An 18,044-nucleotide genomic window follows, 5' to 3' on the forward strand; every position below is an offset into this window, starting at 1 on the left:
GTACATGGCCAAGAAATATCTGCACTGATGCATGTTGAAATGCTGAAAGGCAGAAGGATTGCCTATGCACTTCATTAGTGTAAATGATGGATAATGACATCCTGACCAGGAAGGAGTGACTTACTGAGGACAGGAATACACATGGATCTAATGTTGTTAATGTGTAAAAACGGCATGTCAAGTACATACAACATGTCACTATTCACATTATCTCAATGTAGGTGGACAACAGAGAAGGCTAAGTGACACACAGTTAATCTGTGTATTCTATACTCATAGGCATATTGAGTCTTGTTAGAAAAATTCTGTTAGTGGTTAAATGCTAAACAATATAAGTCAAGTATTAAGCAGGTAAAAACAACAAACAATAGCTATTATTCTTTAGGCAAAGTTATTTTTTGATTATCAGAAAAAAATTACATGTGTAAGTTTCTATATAATAAAACACATGCCTATTAGCAATAATGTTAATCTGCTGAAATATGTTTAAAAGAAACATTTCTTTAACATTGACACTTGTAAGTAAATACTAACTCTGTTGAACCATGTAAAATCGGTAATATTCAGGACCTCTTATGTGCTTATTCAATGGGAGTAGAACTCATTTTTTTTTCTACTTGTAATTTTCAACCTAGAAGAATCCTATTTAAAAAGAGAAAGCCAAAATTAATTATTTCTTTAGACAATATGCATTTCTCCATTTTTACAAAAACAGTTAAATTATTTCCAGTACTTAAGTTCTTGCCAACAATATGTTGATTGTAATAAGATATATAACATTAAACATTGAAACCCTGGAATTTTTTTCATAAAAATTTTCAGACTCAATTTTCTGATTTTTAAAGAAAAGATTTTCAATTCTCAAATAAATATTACCTTTTAAATTTACAGAAACATATTTATTGAGTTACACAAAAGGCTGCAAATTACTTTATTTGCAGGAATCATTTAATTTAAAGCTCATATATCTGAATGATATAGTATTAGGTTCAAAAAGTTGGTGTTCATTTTTCTGAGGTTGTGTTCATGGTTGGATGGTGGAACTTTAAAATTTCTATCTTGATTCTGTTATACATTTGAATAAATGGTCATCATGACCATGGGAACAAAAATAGAGTTATATATGATAAGGGCAAATTATGTTCTAGCAAATATTAATATACTCAATAACTATAATTGAAATGGTCTTAAGATATATAATTATATGATTTAAAACACTTGATTTTTCTCAGTTGAAGTATAAAAGAAAACATTGTTACATGTGAAATGAACTGAGAATTTTTCGTTTTAATTTTACCCATTAAATTATGAGACATTGCATAACCAGAGTCTCAAACATTATTTGTTGCAAATTAAAAATAAGAGTCAGAGATCTAGACTTACAAATCCTGTTCCAAAGAGGAGGGAAAGAGGTGAAGTCAAACTAATCATAGCTACAAAGTAACCCAGTTCCTAGGATAAGAAAAGAGTAGGTTGAGGTTGTATTATGAAGTTATAAACTTAGAAAAAAAAGAAAGAAAAAGGACCACTGTAAAACTTCCTATAGGATAAAGAAATTCAGTAAAAATCACCTTTTCTGCCTTTCCTTTTCTGCCTCTCTGAAGAGGTAGGCAGCTCACTGAATCTATTTTCCAGCTTCCCATACCTTTTTTCCCAAGAAACCTCCAACGTGACAGTTTGTTGTACCTTGTGATTTATCCTCACCACACCTAAACTACAACATTTGGCAAAATTTCTAAATTATAACACACTGGGAAATCAATCTGCCCACCACCTGTAAATCTTAGGACCATCACTGCAGGAGAGGAGAAAAGTTTAAGAGTTGGAGGGAGTGAAGGAGTGTAGTATGAAGAGAAACCACTTGTTTGTTCCCGGTCACCCAGAACCGAAATAATCACACAGAAACCATATTATTTAAATCACTGTTTGGCCCATTAGCTTGAGCTTTTTATTGGCTAACTCTTACAAATTACTTTAACCCATTTCTATTAATCTGTGTATCGCCACATGGCTGTGGCTTACTGGCTAACATTCCAGTGTCAGTCTCTGGCAGGGCTACATGGCTTCTCCCTAACTCCACCTCCTTTCTTCCAGCAATCAGCTTAGTTTTCCACACCTAGCTCTGCTCCCCTATAGCTCTACTATAGGCCCAAAGCAGTTTCTTTATTAAATGTAATGACAGCATACAGAGGGAAATTCCGCATCAGAGGAGCTGCTTGGAATGTTTACTCCTATTTCTACACAGATTTACAGTCATAAATTCACAACAGGATTACTTACACCAATCTGCATAAGACAAGGATGTTTCAGTCCCTGCCATATCAGTCCTCAGGTAGGAGTATAGCCTCACTTGCAATTTCTTAAGAAAATGTGGTTTGAGTGAGGTACACTTGTTCCTGTAAACAAACCCCCTCTCATGTGTCAAAATATCAAGCCTAATGAAACTCAGTTGGTTTTACAAATACACAAATTACACAATTCCTGAAGAGAGGCTAATCAAAACTAAAAAGGAATGAAAGGGTCCTACAGGACTGAGTACTATTGAAAAATCCTATTTACATATTCAAAAATGGCATAATTAAGTTCCTTTTCCCAAATACTAATGAAAAATAAAAATAAATAAACATTAACTTGTTAGGTCAAAATAAAATTAATTACAGATCTATATTTTAATTAGAATAAAATACATATGTATGCAGAGTCATGAGTACATAAAAATTCTCATTATGTATTTACACATATATTTACCTATTACCATGCTTACACATGCATGATAAAGTAAAAGGGATTTAAGTGTGTGTGTGTGTGTGTGTGTGTATGTATACATATATATATATGTGTGTGTGTGTGTGTTTGTGTTTACCTAAGAAGACAGCGATAATAATGGAGTGTATAGTCTAGAAATTGTTTTACAATTTGACAAATTCTAGAAAATAAGTACAAATGGATTAACCATGATTTGTGCATATAAATTTACTGTCATTAATGAGATGAATTTTTTTTGCTAGAGAATGAACTCAATCTCACATGTCCACCTACCAATCATATTTCAGTACACATTCCACTTCTAAAAATAATATACACATAAAAAATCACATTCATATAGGAATGGTTTTATGTATATCTATAAATATAGCTAGACACGCCATTCCCTGCATGCTTTGGAGATAAGAGCAAAAATATCACTTAAATACACAAATTGTGCATCATTAATATCGGTTCTGTAGTTAAGGGTTGGTTAACACATTAAGGCCTGTATTTCGATGACAGTTTGAGAGATCTTTATTACCATTTTTATGTTTGACACCTCATAGGTAGTCCTGTTTCTTAATCATTTTTGTGACCCTTTAATATGGTTCCCTATGTCGTGGTGACCACCAATCATAAAATTATTTTCGTTATCACCTTTGAAGTGCAATGCTATGGTTATGAATTGTAATGTAAATATCCAGGTTGTCTAATGGTCTTAAGTGACTCCTGTGAAAGGGTCATTTGACAGCCAATGGTGTTGCCTTCCACAAATTAAGAACTTTTGCAATAAGAATCTATAGCATAATTTACATGAAATATCTGAATAAAGAAATGTAGAGATGAGACTGACTTCCAATATTTCAGTACAAAATATTCTGAGTTTGGTGTTTATTTTCACATTCCACAGAGAGAAATTCATCATGGTAAAGCAATAACATTAATTTGAAACTAGTAATTTGTCACTGTTTAACTTGGGTATGTAAATACAGTACCTCACTTATTCTGAGTTTCCTTTTTACTTGTTCTGAAAATAATGTTTTTAGCAGCTCTTCATTCTCCATGGGTATCCAACTTGTATCCAAAACAGAGAACTGAGCAACTGAAGTATGTTACATTTTAGACCTCCACGTACCAAGAAATACTTGCTAGTTCTTGATGGGCTGATTTTTCTTAGAACACTCTGACTTTTCCTGGGCTTCAGTTTTTATGCTTTAATATTTTGAAATGAAGTATATAAAATGCCTAACATGAAGTAAGTGTCTCACAGAGTTATGCAGATTACTGTGAAGCTTTTATTGCTCATTTCTTGTAAAGCTATGACTAGTAGTTATTCATGCTAGACAATATAATGTATATGATTGAAGCAATTGGATATTATCTAGATACATTCCCTACATCTTCATTTAGAAGACTGTCTTATCTCCTGTCTCCATTACTAACAACCATAGGTATTAATGAACAAATTATATACTGTCACATGAAAATAAAACCTCTTTACAGTTAACATTTTATTTCACATATACCACAAGTGGAAAATGAAAATGAGAGTACTCTTGGCATACCCAACTAAAATATAATCATATGATCGTAAAGAAAAATGATCAGCTGGAAATGATTGTTCCTGAATCTGGCCTGTTAAGCATTCCAAGAAAACGTCCCGTTTTTAATTTTTAAAGGTAAAGTTTGACAAGCAAATGATGATGGATTTTTCGGCTCTCAAGTTAAGACTAACTAATCCTGCTATCTGTTTCTTAACTAGGCTTTCCAGGTGATCCTTTTCAGTTGATTCCACTAACCTTTCTTTCAAAATGACTTGCCAAATTCTTCAATTTCTTAGTACAATCTTTACATTTTCATAGTCACCATGAACTTCTCATGTAATCCCACCACAATCTACATTTTTCTATAGTGTCTCTCAAATCCTCTTTCATTTTTGGAAATTATTTTTATTATTATAAACAAATAATGTTTACATGTTCAAGAATTATAGACAAATAACATTTACACATCACAAAGGTCCTTATTGAGACCTTAAAATAAATGCTTTAAAAGAGTTTTGAAGTAGAGAAATAATTTAATTCTAAGTATGTTTGTTTCTAAAAACATTGGCTACTATTGTTAATACTGGTCATATTAAATTTTGTAGGGCAATTACTGATTCATCAATTGCTCATTGCTTAATAAACAACACCATAGCACAGCTGCTCCCTTTCAAGCCACTCATGGTTAATGCTGATTTTCCACTTGAGAAGATTTCAAATACTTAGCAGTCAATTCTGAGGGTATTCACGTAAGACATTATGTAGATGGTACTATCTGAGGTAAAAATACCTAACTTCCCTGTGGTCTATATCATTTCATAGACAGGGATTCTGAACAAAATAAAAAGGAGAAAGTGAGGTGAATATTGCTATGTATCTAATTTTGCTTCATAACTGAGGATACATCGTGATCAGGTCTCCTACTTAAATGTCCTATCTCCCACATCACCACCATGAAGACCAATGTGTCAAGAACCCCAACAAGCCTCATGACCTATGCAGGGGACATGGGGGGATGATCTGCAAGACAGGAAGTATAAAACTCAGGACTGTGCCTTCTTTGCAAGCACTGGGGTTCACTCCCAGTGTCTCACCTTGTGCTTTACTTTTCCTTACATATTTAAACATAGAAGAACATGTGGCATGTGATCTTTACAATAAAGATGAATTTTATTGGCTGATAACTAGATCCATGGGCTAGGGCCTAGAAACTGTCTGTAATAAGCATAATGATGGTTTATATTGGTGGAGGATGCAAAGTGCATGGGGTCACTATAATAGCGATGCCTTCTACTCAATGAGAGACAAAGTTCAAGTTTAGGTCTTTTTTTTAAAAAAAAAAAAGATTAATTTTATATTATGTATACAATGTTCTGTCTGCATGTATGCCTGTAGGCCAGAAGAGGGAATCAGATCTCATTACAAATGGCTGTGAGCCACCATGTGGTTGCTGGGATCTGAACTCAGGACCTCTGGAAGAGCAGCCAGTGCTCTTAACTACTGAGCCATCTCTCCAGCCCCTCAAGTTTAGGTCTTAGTCAACACTCAAGTATGGGGTGACTCAGGAGCAGGCTCACTTCTGATAGAATAGCAAAGAATGGCCTGTTTGATCACTTTTCACATTGGCATTCCAGGTAACTAAGTGCCATTCATTAGCTTCCATTGAAAAAAATCAGGCCTGTGTGACTGATAGTTCTGGTTTCTCCAATGCTTTCTTTGAGCTGAGGCTCCTGCAACTCTTCCCTAAAACACTGACCCAAAATAAACTGCCTTTTCATTAAATGTTGTTTGTCAGATATTGGAGGCCATGTCAGAGCAGCTGCAGTAAACAATGAAGCATATAGAGTTCAATTTACCTAATAGCAAAGCTAAACCCTGGAGAGGCAAACCTTTTTCGTGTTAGGGCAGGGAGGGTTGTCGTCAGAATTCTCCTTGTGTCTGCTGTGCTTCCCCTGCTTGCTGTTGCCACATGCAAGCTATGTTTGGCATGGTGTGGTTACTACAGGAAAGGAACCCACTGCATCTAATATAGTGTAATTATTTCTTATGAAAAATCCAACTCCTTATTGGTCAATTTACTTGAGCATCATAATCAGGTTGATTTTTACAAAACAAATGATGGTTGATTTAACTGGACTTTCTGAGTTAACTGGACTTTCTGAGTTAGCCTAAAAGATATAGGTGGCTAAGGTATTTATTAAAGATGATTAGGGAAATAGTTTAGGTTATCTGCCCATTGCTACAATTAGAGATAAAAAAGATGAAAACAGTCTATATGTTACTTTATCTTTCATTAGATATGAGATTTGCTGAAGATGGAAAATAAAAACAATAATGTTTCAAGCATTATAGACTCATGAATTCTGTCTGTGTCAAAACAGATGGATGATTAAGGAAAGCAATTCTGTTCCTATACCCTAGGTTAGGCCTGAATTGTTTGGTCCTGTAGCTTACAAAATTAATCAGAGGCCCCATTATGTAACTTGAAAAAACAAAGTTGTGAAAAGAGTTGAAATGACCCTATTTTATGTAAAGAAATACAGGTTGTTAAAGATTTTACAAGATAAAACTCTGCTACAATAAAACCACAAACATCAACTTGCCAATACAAAAGGAACTGGCTGAAATATATTTAGCTTGCTTAAAACTTTGTTAATTAGTAATAAAAGAATCATTGCCCTGGGTTGAAAATTGTATGATGGGAAAATTAATACAAAAACAAATGTTTAGCTATATCTAGTCTTCTAAGTAAACATAGAACATATGATCTTAATGTAATTTATACTTATGTATAGATTTTAATTTTTTTTGAAAAATACGTCACTTGTGGTTGTGAGGCAGCCTTTTCTTGCACAGAGTTCTTTTTATTAGGAGGCATAAAAGGGATAAGAGAAAAATAAGGGATATTAAGAAGGATGGTTGTAGAAGGAAAACCATCAGCAAAGAAGTAGAAGGATAACATCAGGGGAAATATAGAAGGAAAACAACTGGAAAAAAGAAGGAAAACAGCAGAATAGGAGAACAGAACAGGAAAAAAGACCAGAGTAGAAAGAACCATCTGAAAGGAAAATAAAATGAATAATTAAGCTTTGGCCCTCAGAAAAATCCCCTGTGCACCTTTGTGTCAGTCCAGGAGTTCACCTATACTGTATATCTCTCCTGATTCTCGGAACTTCTGGGGGTTCGGCTCTTCAGCCGCAGTCAGATATTTTCAATGATAAAACAACTCATACAAAAACAAATAACGAAACGTGCAACCGTTTTTATTATATACCTACCATGGATACTTAGTATTTTGGAACTGGTTTGCTAGGAGATGTGGGATGAGGAGGACCACGTCCGTGCCTGAAAAGCCCTAGTGTTGTGAGTGGGGCAAGAAGGGATATTTCTATGAGTACTGAGAAGACAGTAATGTTGAGAAAATGAGGCAAGTGGACGCTAGACAAATCTTGAAAGGGGAGTAAGAACTCTGTCTGGAAAAGGGTTATAAGCCATTCAGTTATATTCTCACAAAATGGCTGCATTTTAATCACTTTTCTTTCCCAAACAATGCTTCTCTGTTGATGCAGTAAGGCAGTTAAAGCCAAGTTAAAAAATTATAGCAACATGTTTTCTGAACAAAGCAACTCCTGGTCAGGTTCATGGGTCTTAAGAAACAGTGAGGATAGAGAAATTTCATGCCCAAAGGCAGTGAGATTTTATAGAGTGTAGGCAATCAGTAATTATGTGTCCATCACACACTGGGTTTGTGCCTGAGTATGATAAAAAGCTGAGTACATAGGTGGGGAACTGGGCTGCTGGCAACTTAGGGGCTAAAACTTCAATATGACAATTGGTTTTCGGCAACTTTCCTTCGTTCAGAGACTCTCTGAGCAGTTAAGGGGAGAGAAAGAGAGAGACAAATAGACAGATATATAGGCAGAGAAATGTGGCTTTGGACTGTGTAGGTGCCAGACAGAGGTTCCAACTCCAACTGAACACATTTTTCCTGTATTCTGGGAATTAGAATGACAAAGCATTTTAAAGTAACTGTGTGTATATGTTTGTTGAGGAAATTTCAAGATAGTGAGTTATTACATCCGTGGTTTGGTTATTGATCAGGTCCATAATGATAATGAGCAACAATTGTGTCAGAATGATATAACAGCTAGAATTTATTGAGAAAAAGAATATGGGCAAGTGAAAAATTGCAGCTATGGTATATGTTGAGAAAAAGACTGTACCAGGTACCAGGATAAACCCAAATTCTGTTCACTACCAATTGAGCGACTTAGAGCAAATAATATCAACTCTGTATCCTTATATCTTGCTTCTACTACACTTGGGTTATAATGTACTTAATTCATAGAGATTTATAGAAGAAATATGTGTGGAAATAAAATGATTTTTATGTAAATTCTTGTAATGTTACATTAAGTAGCATTCTAAAGAATAAGAGAAAGAGAGAAGAAATACTGAGATTACCTGCTGTATAAATAGGATAAATCATGTGAACTTGAGTTACTTCATTCAGTTTCAAGAATATTCTAATAAATATCAAAATGAAAACCAATTATCCATCACGACAGGATAGTTGCATATATATATATATATATGGAAAGAAAGAAGAAAGAGTTCTATAAATAACATTTGTGCTTTATTTGACAGAAATTATGTGTGTTTTGGTGGTTTCATTTCTTTTCCTTTCCTTTCAATTAGCAAAGTTATTTATTGGACTATTATTAATTATTTCTCTTATTTGTGAGATATCATCACACCATTTCTCCAGTCTCTTTTTTCTTTTCAAATCCTTCTTGCTCTCTCTTTTTCAAAATTACAACTTCCTGAGTAGCCTGTGATTATTTGTGTTCTGTTAATGCCTCCTTGGCTTTTCCTAACCTCCTTGGCACTGCTATTGGAAGATTCCTTTTTCAGCTTAGGTTTATACAGTCCTAAACATAAATTTGAAATTATATGGGTTTAGACTTCCTTCATAAGACTTAATGATTCTGGTTTGACTCCAGTAATGAGGTACCTCTTTCTAATACTGTCCCAAATAAGACATCCATCCTCAGCTACTAGAATGTCATCAGAAAGCCAGACAATCAACTCACATAATAAAGGATGGTATCATGATTTTCTGATGTCCCCTAAATTTGAAACTTAATACATTTTCATTGCGTGTGTACACACAAACACACACACACGCACAAATGAATAGTCATTATTCCTTTACTTATATAGAATGAAATAAAGCTAGACTCTAAGATGGTGTGCATAAAGTATGAAAATATCCAATGCCCTTCCTTTTGAAATAAACGAGTTTTAGCTATTTTATCACTACAACAGTAATTCATATGAGAATATAAAAAAATAAAACAGGACAGCTATGGTCCAAGTTCTAAGAAGATCTTACCGCATGTGGGCATAGGGACTGCACCATATCTCCAAAGGGTGAAAGGCTGTGGTGGAGTCGTTATCGACCCTTTCTGAGGTTCCTGATCTGCATTCTTCTGTGCAGGTGTCACAAAAGATGTTTCTTAAAATATAAAATTGCTGTAAAAAGGATTAATTTTCATTCAGTGATAATATTATGTACATCATAATGAAAGTATGGTACTTTATTTTGATATATATAGGTATTTTCTAGTGTTAGCTTTACTTTTCAGATTTTATGATGGACAATAAAAACTATTATAGACAAAGCTAAGGGCATTTATTCTTTGACCGTCATAAATGTTTCCAATGTTTGAGTGAACTATTATCTTTGCCAAATTCTAAATTAATAAAAATATCTTAGAGGGAATAAAGAACAAATCACATGGAGAGTTTCTATTTTGTTATACTTTCTCATTAGTTATCAAAATAAACTCTCTTTTCTTGACCTTTAGTTTTTTTGTTTGCCATAATTTTACTTTGGGACATAAAAGTGGCTTTTGTTAAAATTATTTCCTTATTAGCAGAGATTTTTATTATTCTTAATACTTTATTCAGAAGTGAACAAATATTACTGATGTTCAACATTAAGATGATAATTTGTAGGAAATACTCTGCGTGGTCTTCTCAAAAAAACATTAGGGTGCAAAATCTAACACTTTAAACAACTAATTGTGAAACATATATGTTTGAGGGTTATCAGTCTTTAGTTTAGATCTAAAATAAAGGATGTGAAGCTATTTTTCCATTTCACATAAATTTGTTGTGATTTTTAATACAATTTTCCCATGTACTATTTGGTATACAATGACATTAAAAAAGAATGGTTTATTAGAAATTTATATTTAATTGGGTGACATTTATATATTTCGCAATGCTCGTAAACCTCTTCAAACATAAAATAGAGTTTTCTTTGCTCTCAACAACACTTTTGTTCAGAAACTTCCATACTCGAAATTTAGCATCTGTAAATTTTAATGTGCTGACTTTAGTGATCTAACGTGAAAAGTCAGAATGTACTCTGATAGAGCCAAAACTATGGCTCAAAGAGAATAGTGTAATGATATTTGAATGTTAACAATAAACAAATATGTGTGTGTGTGTGTGTGTGTGTGTGTGTGTGTAAAATGCATATATATCCATTAGATTTTATACTTGAATGCCTAACTAATCAGTCCCTTTTGCTCTTTGTTTACCATGATGGCTGAATCTTTTCTTCTTTGGAAACAGGATGAATATACAGCAACATGTACAAAGAATCTTATCTGTTTTGGAATCTTCTTATTATACATTATTTCTTTTTGTTTATTTAAATTTTTGTACTTGTATTATCAAATATATCATCTGTATTAGTACATTTTTATTGTTCTGAAGAGATATCATAACCAAAGCAATGTATAGAGGAATTTATTGAGGGCTTGTGATTTCAGAGCATGAGTTCACGATCATTATGATAGGGAGCATCGTAGCAGTCAGGCTAACATAGAGCTGGATCCAAAGCTGAAAGGTACTTCCTGATCCACAGAAGGGGGTTGGGTGGGGAGCAAATAGCGAATGGTGAATACATTTGAAAACCCAAATACTGTTCCCCAAGTGACATTTTCCCTCTAAGACTGTAACTCCTTGGAAATGAACAAGCAGCCTTTGCCAACACTTATCCTTCCCAAATAGTTTCACAAACAGGGTTTGGAAAGACCAAATATTCAAATATATGAATCTTTAGGAGCTGTTCTCATCAAAACCACCACTCAAAAATGCCCTTTTATCATAATGTCTATGAATCTCTAGTTATCTTCTATCACATCATAATATTCCATTTTCAAGAACAATTATTAGTTTCTACAATCATTTCATTCATTTGTTTTGATGCTTGCCTATTAGCATTCTGTCTTTCTGATTAAAATGTGAGTGACTCCAAAGCAACAGGAACTCAGACCTCATAGTATGACATCTGCCATCACGTGCATAATACAAACACTGTAGGCATTTTTCTCTCGGCTTATCTATCAGATACATTCTTTACATGTGTCAACTTCTGACTTAATTTATTTTTAGTTATATATTGATTTCGCTTTCTCCTCAGGAGCATGCACTTTTATACCATGTTATATCATAACAGAAGGAGCTCTAATGGCTCAAAACCATTGATATAGTCAGAATTCTAAGCACTGTACATATAACAAGATTTAATGATAACATATTAGAACTCAGGAACACTTAAAATGAATCATTCAGTCAATGTTTCTTCTTTCTTCAGTCAGTCAGTGTTCCCCCATTACTGATATTCATTCAAGGGGATTTGGTGAATAAATGAGCATGTACAGAAGTGTCTCCCTACCTGTGGTAAGATACTTTTCATGGGTGACTCTTAGGTTGAAATACAGTGTTTATAAATATAGTCTGCATATTTTAGTCTGACTTTTTTCTTCTATATGATTTATGCCATTCGTGCTGTGAACTCAACTCCAGCAGTACACAGAGTTGACCTTTCTGATGACGGACTAGGCACATCATCGTGTTCAGGTGACATTTAATCTTCACCTTTAGCACCACAGCATCCCCATAACCCCACATTCATGCATCTTACATGTATAATACTTTGTTTTAATCATCATACTGCAGTTTAGTTAGATTATTTTAAACATCTGTGAATAGTGCCATAGCCCCTTTACAAGGTTTCCTGACTAATAGTCTATTTAATGTACATTAAGTATGAAGTAATAGTCAGCAAAGGCAAGTGTCCTTTTGATCCCATTACTCATAGTCTTATAGCATTATCATGTTGCCAAATGGCCACTTATATCAAATGAAAATTACTGACCATGGCTTTTAAAATATTATTCTAATTAACACAGAGAGACCCTGCAATACACAGATAATCTCTCCTGGAATGAGCTCATTCTTTCTCATCTCAGCCCGTGTTCCACTGCAGTGTTGACGCTGCCTTTGTTGTCTACTATGTGAGCTGCTCACCTAACTAAAACGTACTAGTGGATAGTTTGTTTGCAATATGTGTATAATTATTACCATTTACAGAATATTTAGATCGGGATTATCTCTGCATTCACGTTTAAAACATTTTTTTTGCTTTTTGTACATAGACACATATGCACACAGATATATTATGTGTTCGTAGCATGTGCTGTATACTATTTTGAGATATTCTATCATGACAATAGAGAGCTATATTTTCTCTTAACATCATTGCAGGATAGAAAGCAACTTGTCATGGAGTTTTCATGCAATGAAGAAACAAAAGGGAAAAACAGCAAGAGAGACAGCAAGTCAAACTAAGCCAACGAGTCAAGCTAGACATAAGCACTGACAGTTCAAAATACATCTTGCTAAAATTCTAACAACTCCAAAGAATCCAAATTAATAAGAAATAATTCAAAAATTACTTACATAGATTAGTTGCTAAGATGATGACCAACAATATCGAAACAAATCCAGGCAAATGTCATAATAGTAAAATAAATATCAGTCTAATTAATAAAACATGCCAAAATCTTAAAGTTTTTAAAAAGCACTACCTCACAAAGATAGATGCTAAATCAAAAAAAATATTCATGAAGATGCTTTTAATCACTAATCACTTATAAATATGAAAATATATGCACTGTCAGATATTTCACAAAGCAATGAACTCTTAGAACATCAATGGAAAGAAAAGTAAAGATCTGGATAAAACAGAACATGATAATACAGAATATTAAATATAATTATATACCAAAAAGAAATCAAACTACTATTAGTGCTTAAAAAATATCCCATAATAGTAATCAAAAAAGAGAGTTCAAATGCAAAGAAACTTATTGTCTGAGTATATATACAATTTCAAAATTTTGAAAATTCATTGAAGGGGAGATTTTATGAGCTTTAGCTGAAATATTACAAAGTTAAAGAAAAGAACTAAAATGTGTCAGAAAGCCCATACTTTACTTAACCCTTTCCATGAGCACAGCTCAGAGATCCTTTTTCCATGCACAATATTCATTCAAAATTTATGATAATCACTTGTTTTGTTCTTAGAAAAAAATTCTTGCAGTATTACCCAATTCCTTCATTTTGTTTAAATCTACACACATTAATTATATCTTTTACAACAATTTTCTGAATATATTCAGAACTTTTCAAAGAAATATAAAAGCAAGCAAAGAAACAAGACCACTTGTCATCACTTGCTTTTCGGCTCGCTGATCAAGGAACATTCAGCATCCATTGCGTTTGTCTGTTCTGGGTTCACTGCAAAAGAGTTACACTGTCCTATCTTTAAAATACATGTTCATTTCAAATCCATCATCTTAGCATTTAACTCATCATAGCATATGTGAATTATAACAGTATTTACTTCCATATTTATTGCGAAGAGAAAAAAAAAGACACACTTTTTCTTGCTTTCCCCTTCCATAAAATCATCTACCCTAGAAAATTAATAAGAATACAATAAAAGATATTTTTAGATGATCCACATTTTGTAAATTCAACAGATTAAGCAATGCTCACAGTTTCTCAGATAAACATATTTGCTGAAGTCTGTGCTTGTCAGATGCTTCTGGCATTCAGGCTTCCTCCTTGCCGTTTTGTTTTCTTTATTGTGTGTACTGAGCATCAGATGTGTTTATTCTAAAACTGTTTATACCAGTTGTTTCTGTTTGCTCAACTTACATAATTTATTTAACTATCGCTTAAAATACACAAATTGGACTACACAAGTAAATAGGACTGTTTCTATGAAAGTAACTTGAGTACCTTGAAAACAAGTCTCTGTAGGTCAGTTACTTTATATACCCTCTCAGGAGAAATGTGGGATGGACCAATATAAAAATATAAAAAATGAAATGTCACAGTCTAGGTGGATTCTGCACACGAATTGTTTCATAAGTGTATTTAATTGCTTGGCATGCCTTAAAGAGATGGCAAGACGAAATTGTTCAGAATGAGTTACTAGTATAGTGAATAACCCACAAGTCACACACAAAAAATAAACCAGAAAGGCAAAAAGATAAAACTATCAAATTGAACAATTCAGACAAATGGTTGCTTTTCATTTTATATATGATTATCACAGTGGCTTATTTCTACTTAATCTGTCATGAGCCACTAATGTCCCTTTGGGCTTGATTCCATGTAACTCTTCTGTCCTTCCCCATAGACACAACTGCCTGGACATATGCTGGACACTGCAATTCAATCCAAAAAGTCAGAACATAGTAGTTGGTGGTTGCTTCCCAGGTTGAAACATGGAAAGATCAGATTCTTTGTGTGTGTGTGTGTGTGTGTGTGTGTGTGTGTGTGTGTGTGTGTACATGGATTTGGATTAAAAATGATGAAATAGCTCATATAGTACCTATGGATACTTATAAATTCTTTCTTGTGTAACAGTTAGGGTAAAGATGTTTTAGAATCATATTTAAAACAAAAATGTGAAAAAAGACATTTAGTTGGAAGGAATTAATGGTATTCAGAGTAAAGGAAAATGAAATAAAGCAGTAATGATATGTTTGGGTCTTTTTTCAAAACTCTTTGTCCTTTTTTTGAATGAAGGTTTCATATGCCTGCTCTGGAGTGAGCTCCAGAAATTGCTCTGTTAGCCTGGTTGTAATGATCATGATGTGAACATTCATGTGTCAGGTCCTTTAAAATTGCTTCTTATGAAATGGTTCCTATACTTCTTAATTACAGCAACTAACTTTGACATTTTTCACACAAATAATTGAAAAACTGGAGTGACTGAACAATAGTCATCAGAATAAATTCATTTTTAAATACCAGACACTGAGAACAAATTTAGGTAATGCAAATGTTGATTGATAGTGTCCTTCATTATTTTCTTTCCTACACAGTATCCAGATTATCATTCAGTTCCTACAATGTATTTCAGTTATCTCTCATGAAGTATGTTTACAGTAGGGTTAGATGTAGACACTCGAGCCTACTTCACATCAGCCACAATAATTATCACAATTTCACTAGAACATTGCCATCTGATTTTGTTTTTCTGCAAGGTTAAGTAGCTAGAATTATCAATATATTAACTAAAGTTTAGCTTTTAGGAAATCAGACCTTCCATTTTTAATCTCTCTTTCCGTCTGTCCTTTTCTGCCTGCCTTCCTTTCTCCCACCCTCTTTTCATTTTATTTCTTTTTCTTCTAATCTTTCGTACCTTTCTTTCTACCTTTCTCCTCTCTTCTTTCCCTCCCTCTCTCCCTCCCTCCCTCCTTCCTTCCCTCCCTCCTTCCCTCCTTCCTTCCTTTCCCTTTTCTTTACTTCTCTTCTTTTCTCTCTTTCTTTTTTCATTACTCCTTCTCTTCTCTAGCTGAGGAAGAGTCTCAGAAACTAGCCTTCCACTTGTCTCTGCTTCCTGAATGTTGTGATTACTCTCATGTGTATTATCACCCCTTGGAAAATTATTATTCATCATGGCTTGTGTATTTGTTAGCATTTCCACTGCTGGAAAGAGACACTATGGCCACAGCAACACTTATAAATTAAAACATTTAATTGGGGCTGGTTTACAGTTTTAGAGGTTTAGTTTATTGCCATCCTGGCAGAAGGCATGGTGTCATTGATGCAGACATGGTGCCGGAGGAGCTGAAAGTTCTACAACTTGATCAGCAGGCAGCTATAGAGAATTCCCCAATAGGCTTAGCTTGAGCATCTGAGACCTCAGCTCCCACCCCTACTTTGTCATACTTTATCCAACAAGACCACACCTACTCCAATGAGGTCAAACTTCTTTAGATGCTCCTTCCTATGGTCCACGCATGTAAACACATGAGTCTATGGGGGGCATTCTTATTCAAACCACCATAGCATGTCATGCTTGATTTATTTTCAATACTTATTATTATGTTGACTATAATAACACAAACCTCAGTTTTAATGCTGTTAGTGCTGATAGTGATGTCACATATGAACATGTTGATATTTAGAGTTGGCTTCAGTTTAGGTAAACTAAATTAGTTTATTTTAGATAAGATAAAACTAACTATTCATTGTTCTTTTCATAGGCTCAACTTGCTATATGGTTTATCACTATTCACTAAATTCAACCACATTTTATATACTAACAAAAAAACACAAAACACACACACTAGAATAAAGTAATGCAATGAAAATTTCAATATCTCAACATATTTTCCTCTTCTTGTAATTAATCAAATTCTACATCTTTTCTAAATGTTATATACTATTTGCTATGACATATACTATTTTCATCTGGAATCTGACATAAAAATACACATTTATAATCTTTATTTCATCATTACAATATATAAATAACTTTTCATTGTCACTTATATAATAATATTTATAAAAGAAAATATTTCACACGCAAATAGAACATATATATTGAATTAGGACTTAATTTTTAAGAATATAAATATAGAACCTGGGTGATGGATGCCTTTAATCCCAGCACTTGGGAAGCAGAGACATGGAGAGTTCTGTGAGTTAGGAATCATCGTGGTGTACAAGACCTAGTTCCTGAATAGCTAGGCCTGATATACAGAGAAACTCTGTCTCAAATTCCCCCAAAGAAAGGTAAATATACATGCATAGAAGTATATCAAAGATTATTTCACTGGATTAATTTTAATGAAATGATAACTATGATGCTAAAATATGCTGTTGATTGAATTATTACAATGTCACATAATAAATTTGAAAATTTCCTTACTTATTCCTGGCCATTAGAGGGTTCTTGGGTACATACATGTATATTGCATACTTGCAAGTATATTTGAGGATATGTATGAGGATATATGTACACTGATGCACATCTTCCCATGTGGAGTCCTGAGGTTGATATTGAGTGTGTCCCACAGTCACTCTCCCATTTTCTTATAAAGACAAGGTCTCTCACTGTACCTGGAGGTCACTGTTTTGCCAGCTTACTCAGCAGATTACCTTAGGGATACCATGTCTCTGCTTCCCAAGGACTGAGATCATATAAGGTCACCATGATTTCTTCATTATTATTTTTTATATCATAATGGCATCAAGTGTCCTTTTCCTTTTAAACTTTTCCATATACCCTTATTTGTTCTTTTATTAAATTCATGTCCTATTTTTAATTAATAGTTACATATAATGTTACACATATATCTAACACATATATGTATATCTTACACATATATATCACAATTAATGAAAATATATATTCCTTATTACATAAGTACTACTTTCTTAGACTGTATAATGTTACTTGTAAGTATTTTTTCTGAGTAACCATTTGGAATAGGATAGCCAATTGACATTAGAAATAGTCTTCCCCAGGGAAAAGCAGACATGCACTGCCTTTATGTAAGTACTAAGGATTTAGAATCTAATATT

Source organism: Myodes glareolus, chromosome 2 (assembly GCF_982192425.1).
Source record: "Myodes glareolus chromosome 2, mMyoGla1.1, whole genome shotgun sequence".
Lineage (NCBI taxonomy): Eukaryota > Metazoa > Chordata > Mammalia > Rodentia > Cricetidae > Myodes > Myodes glareolus.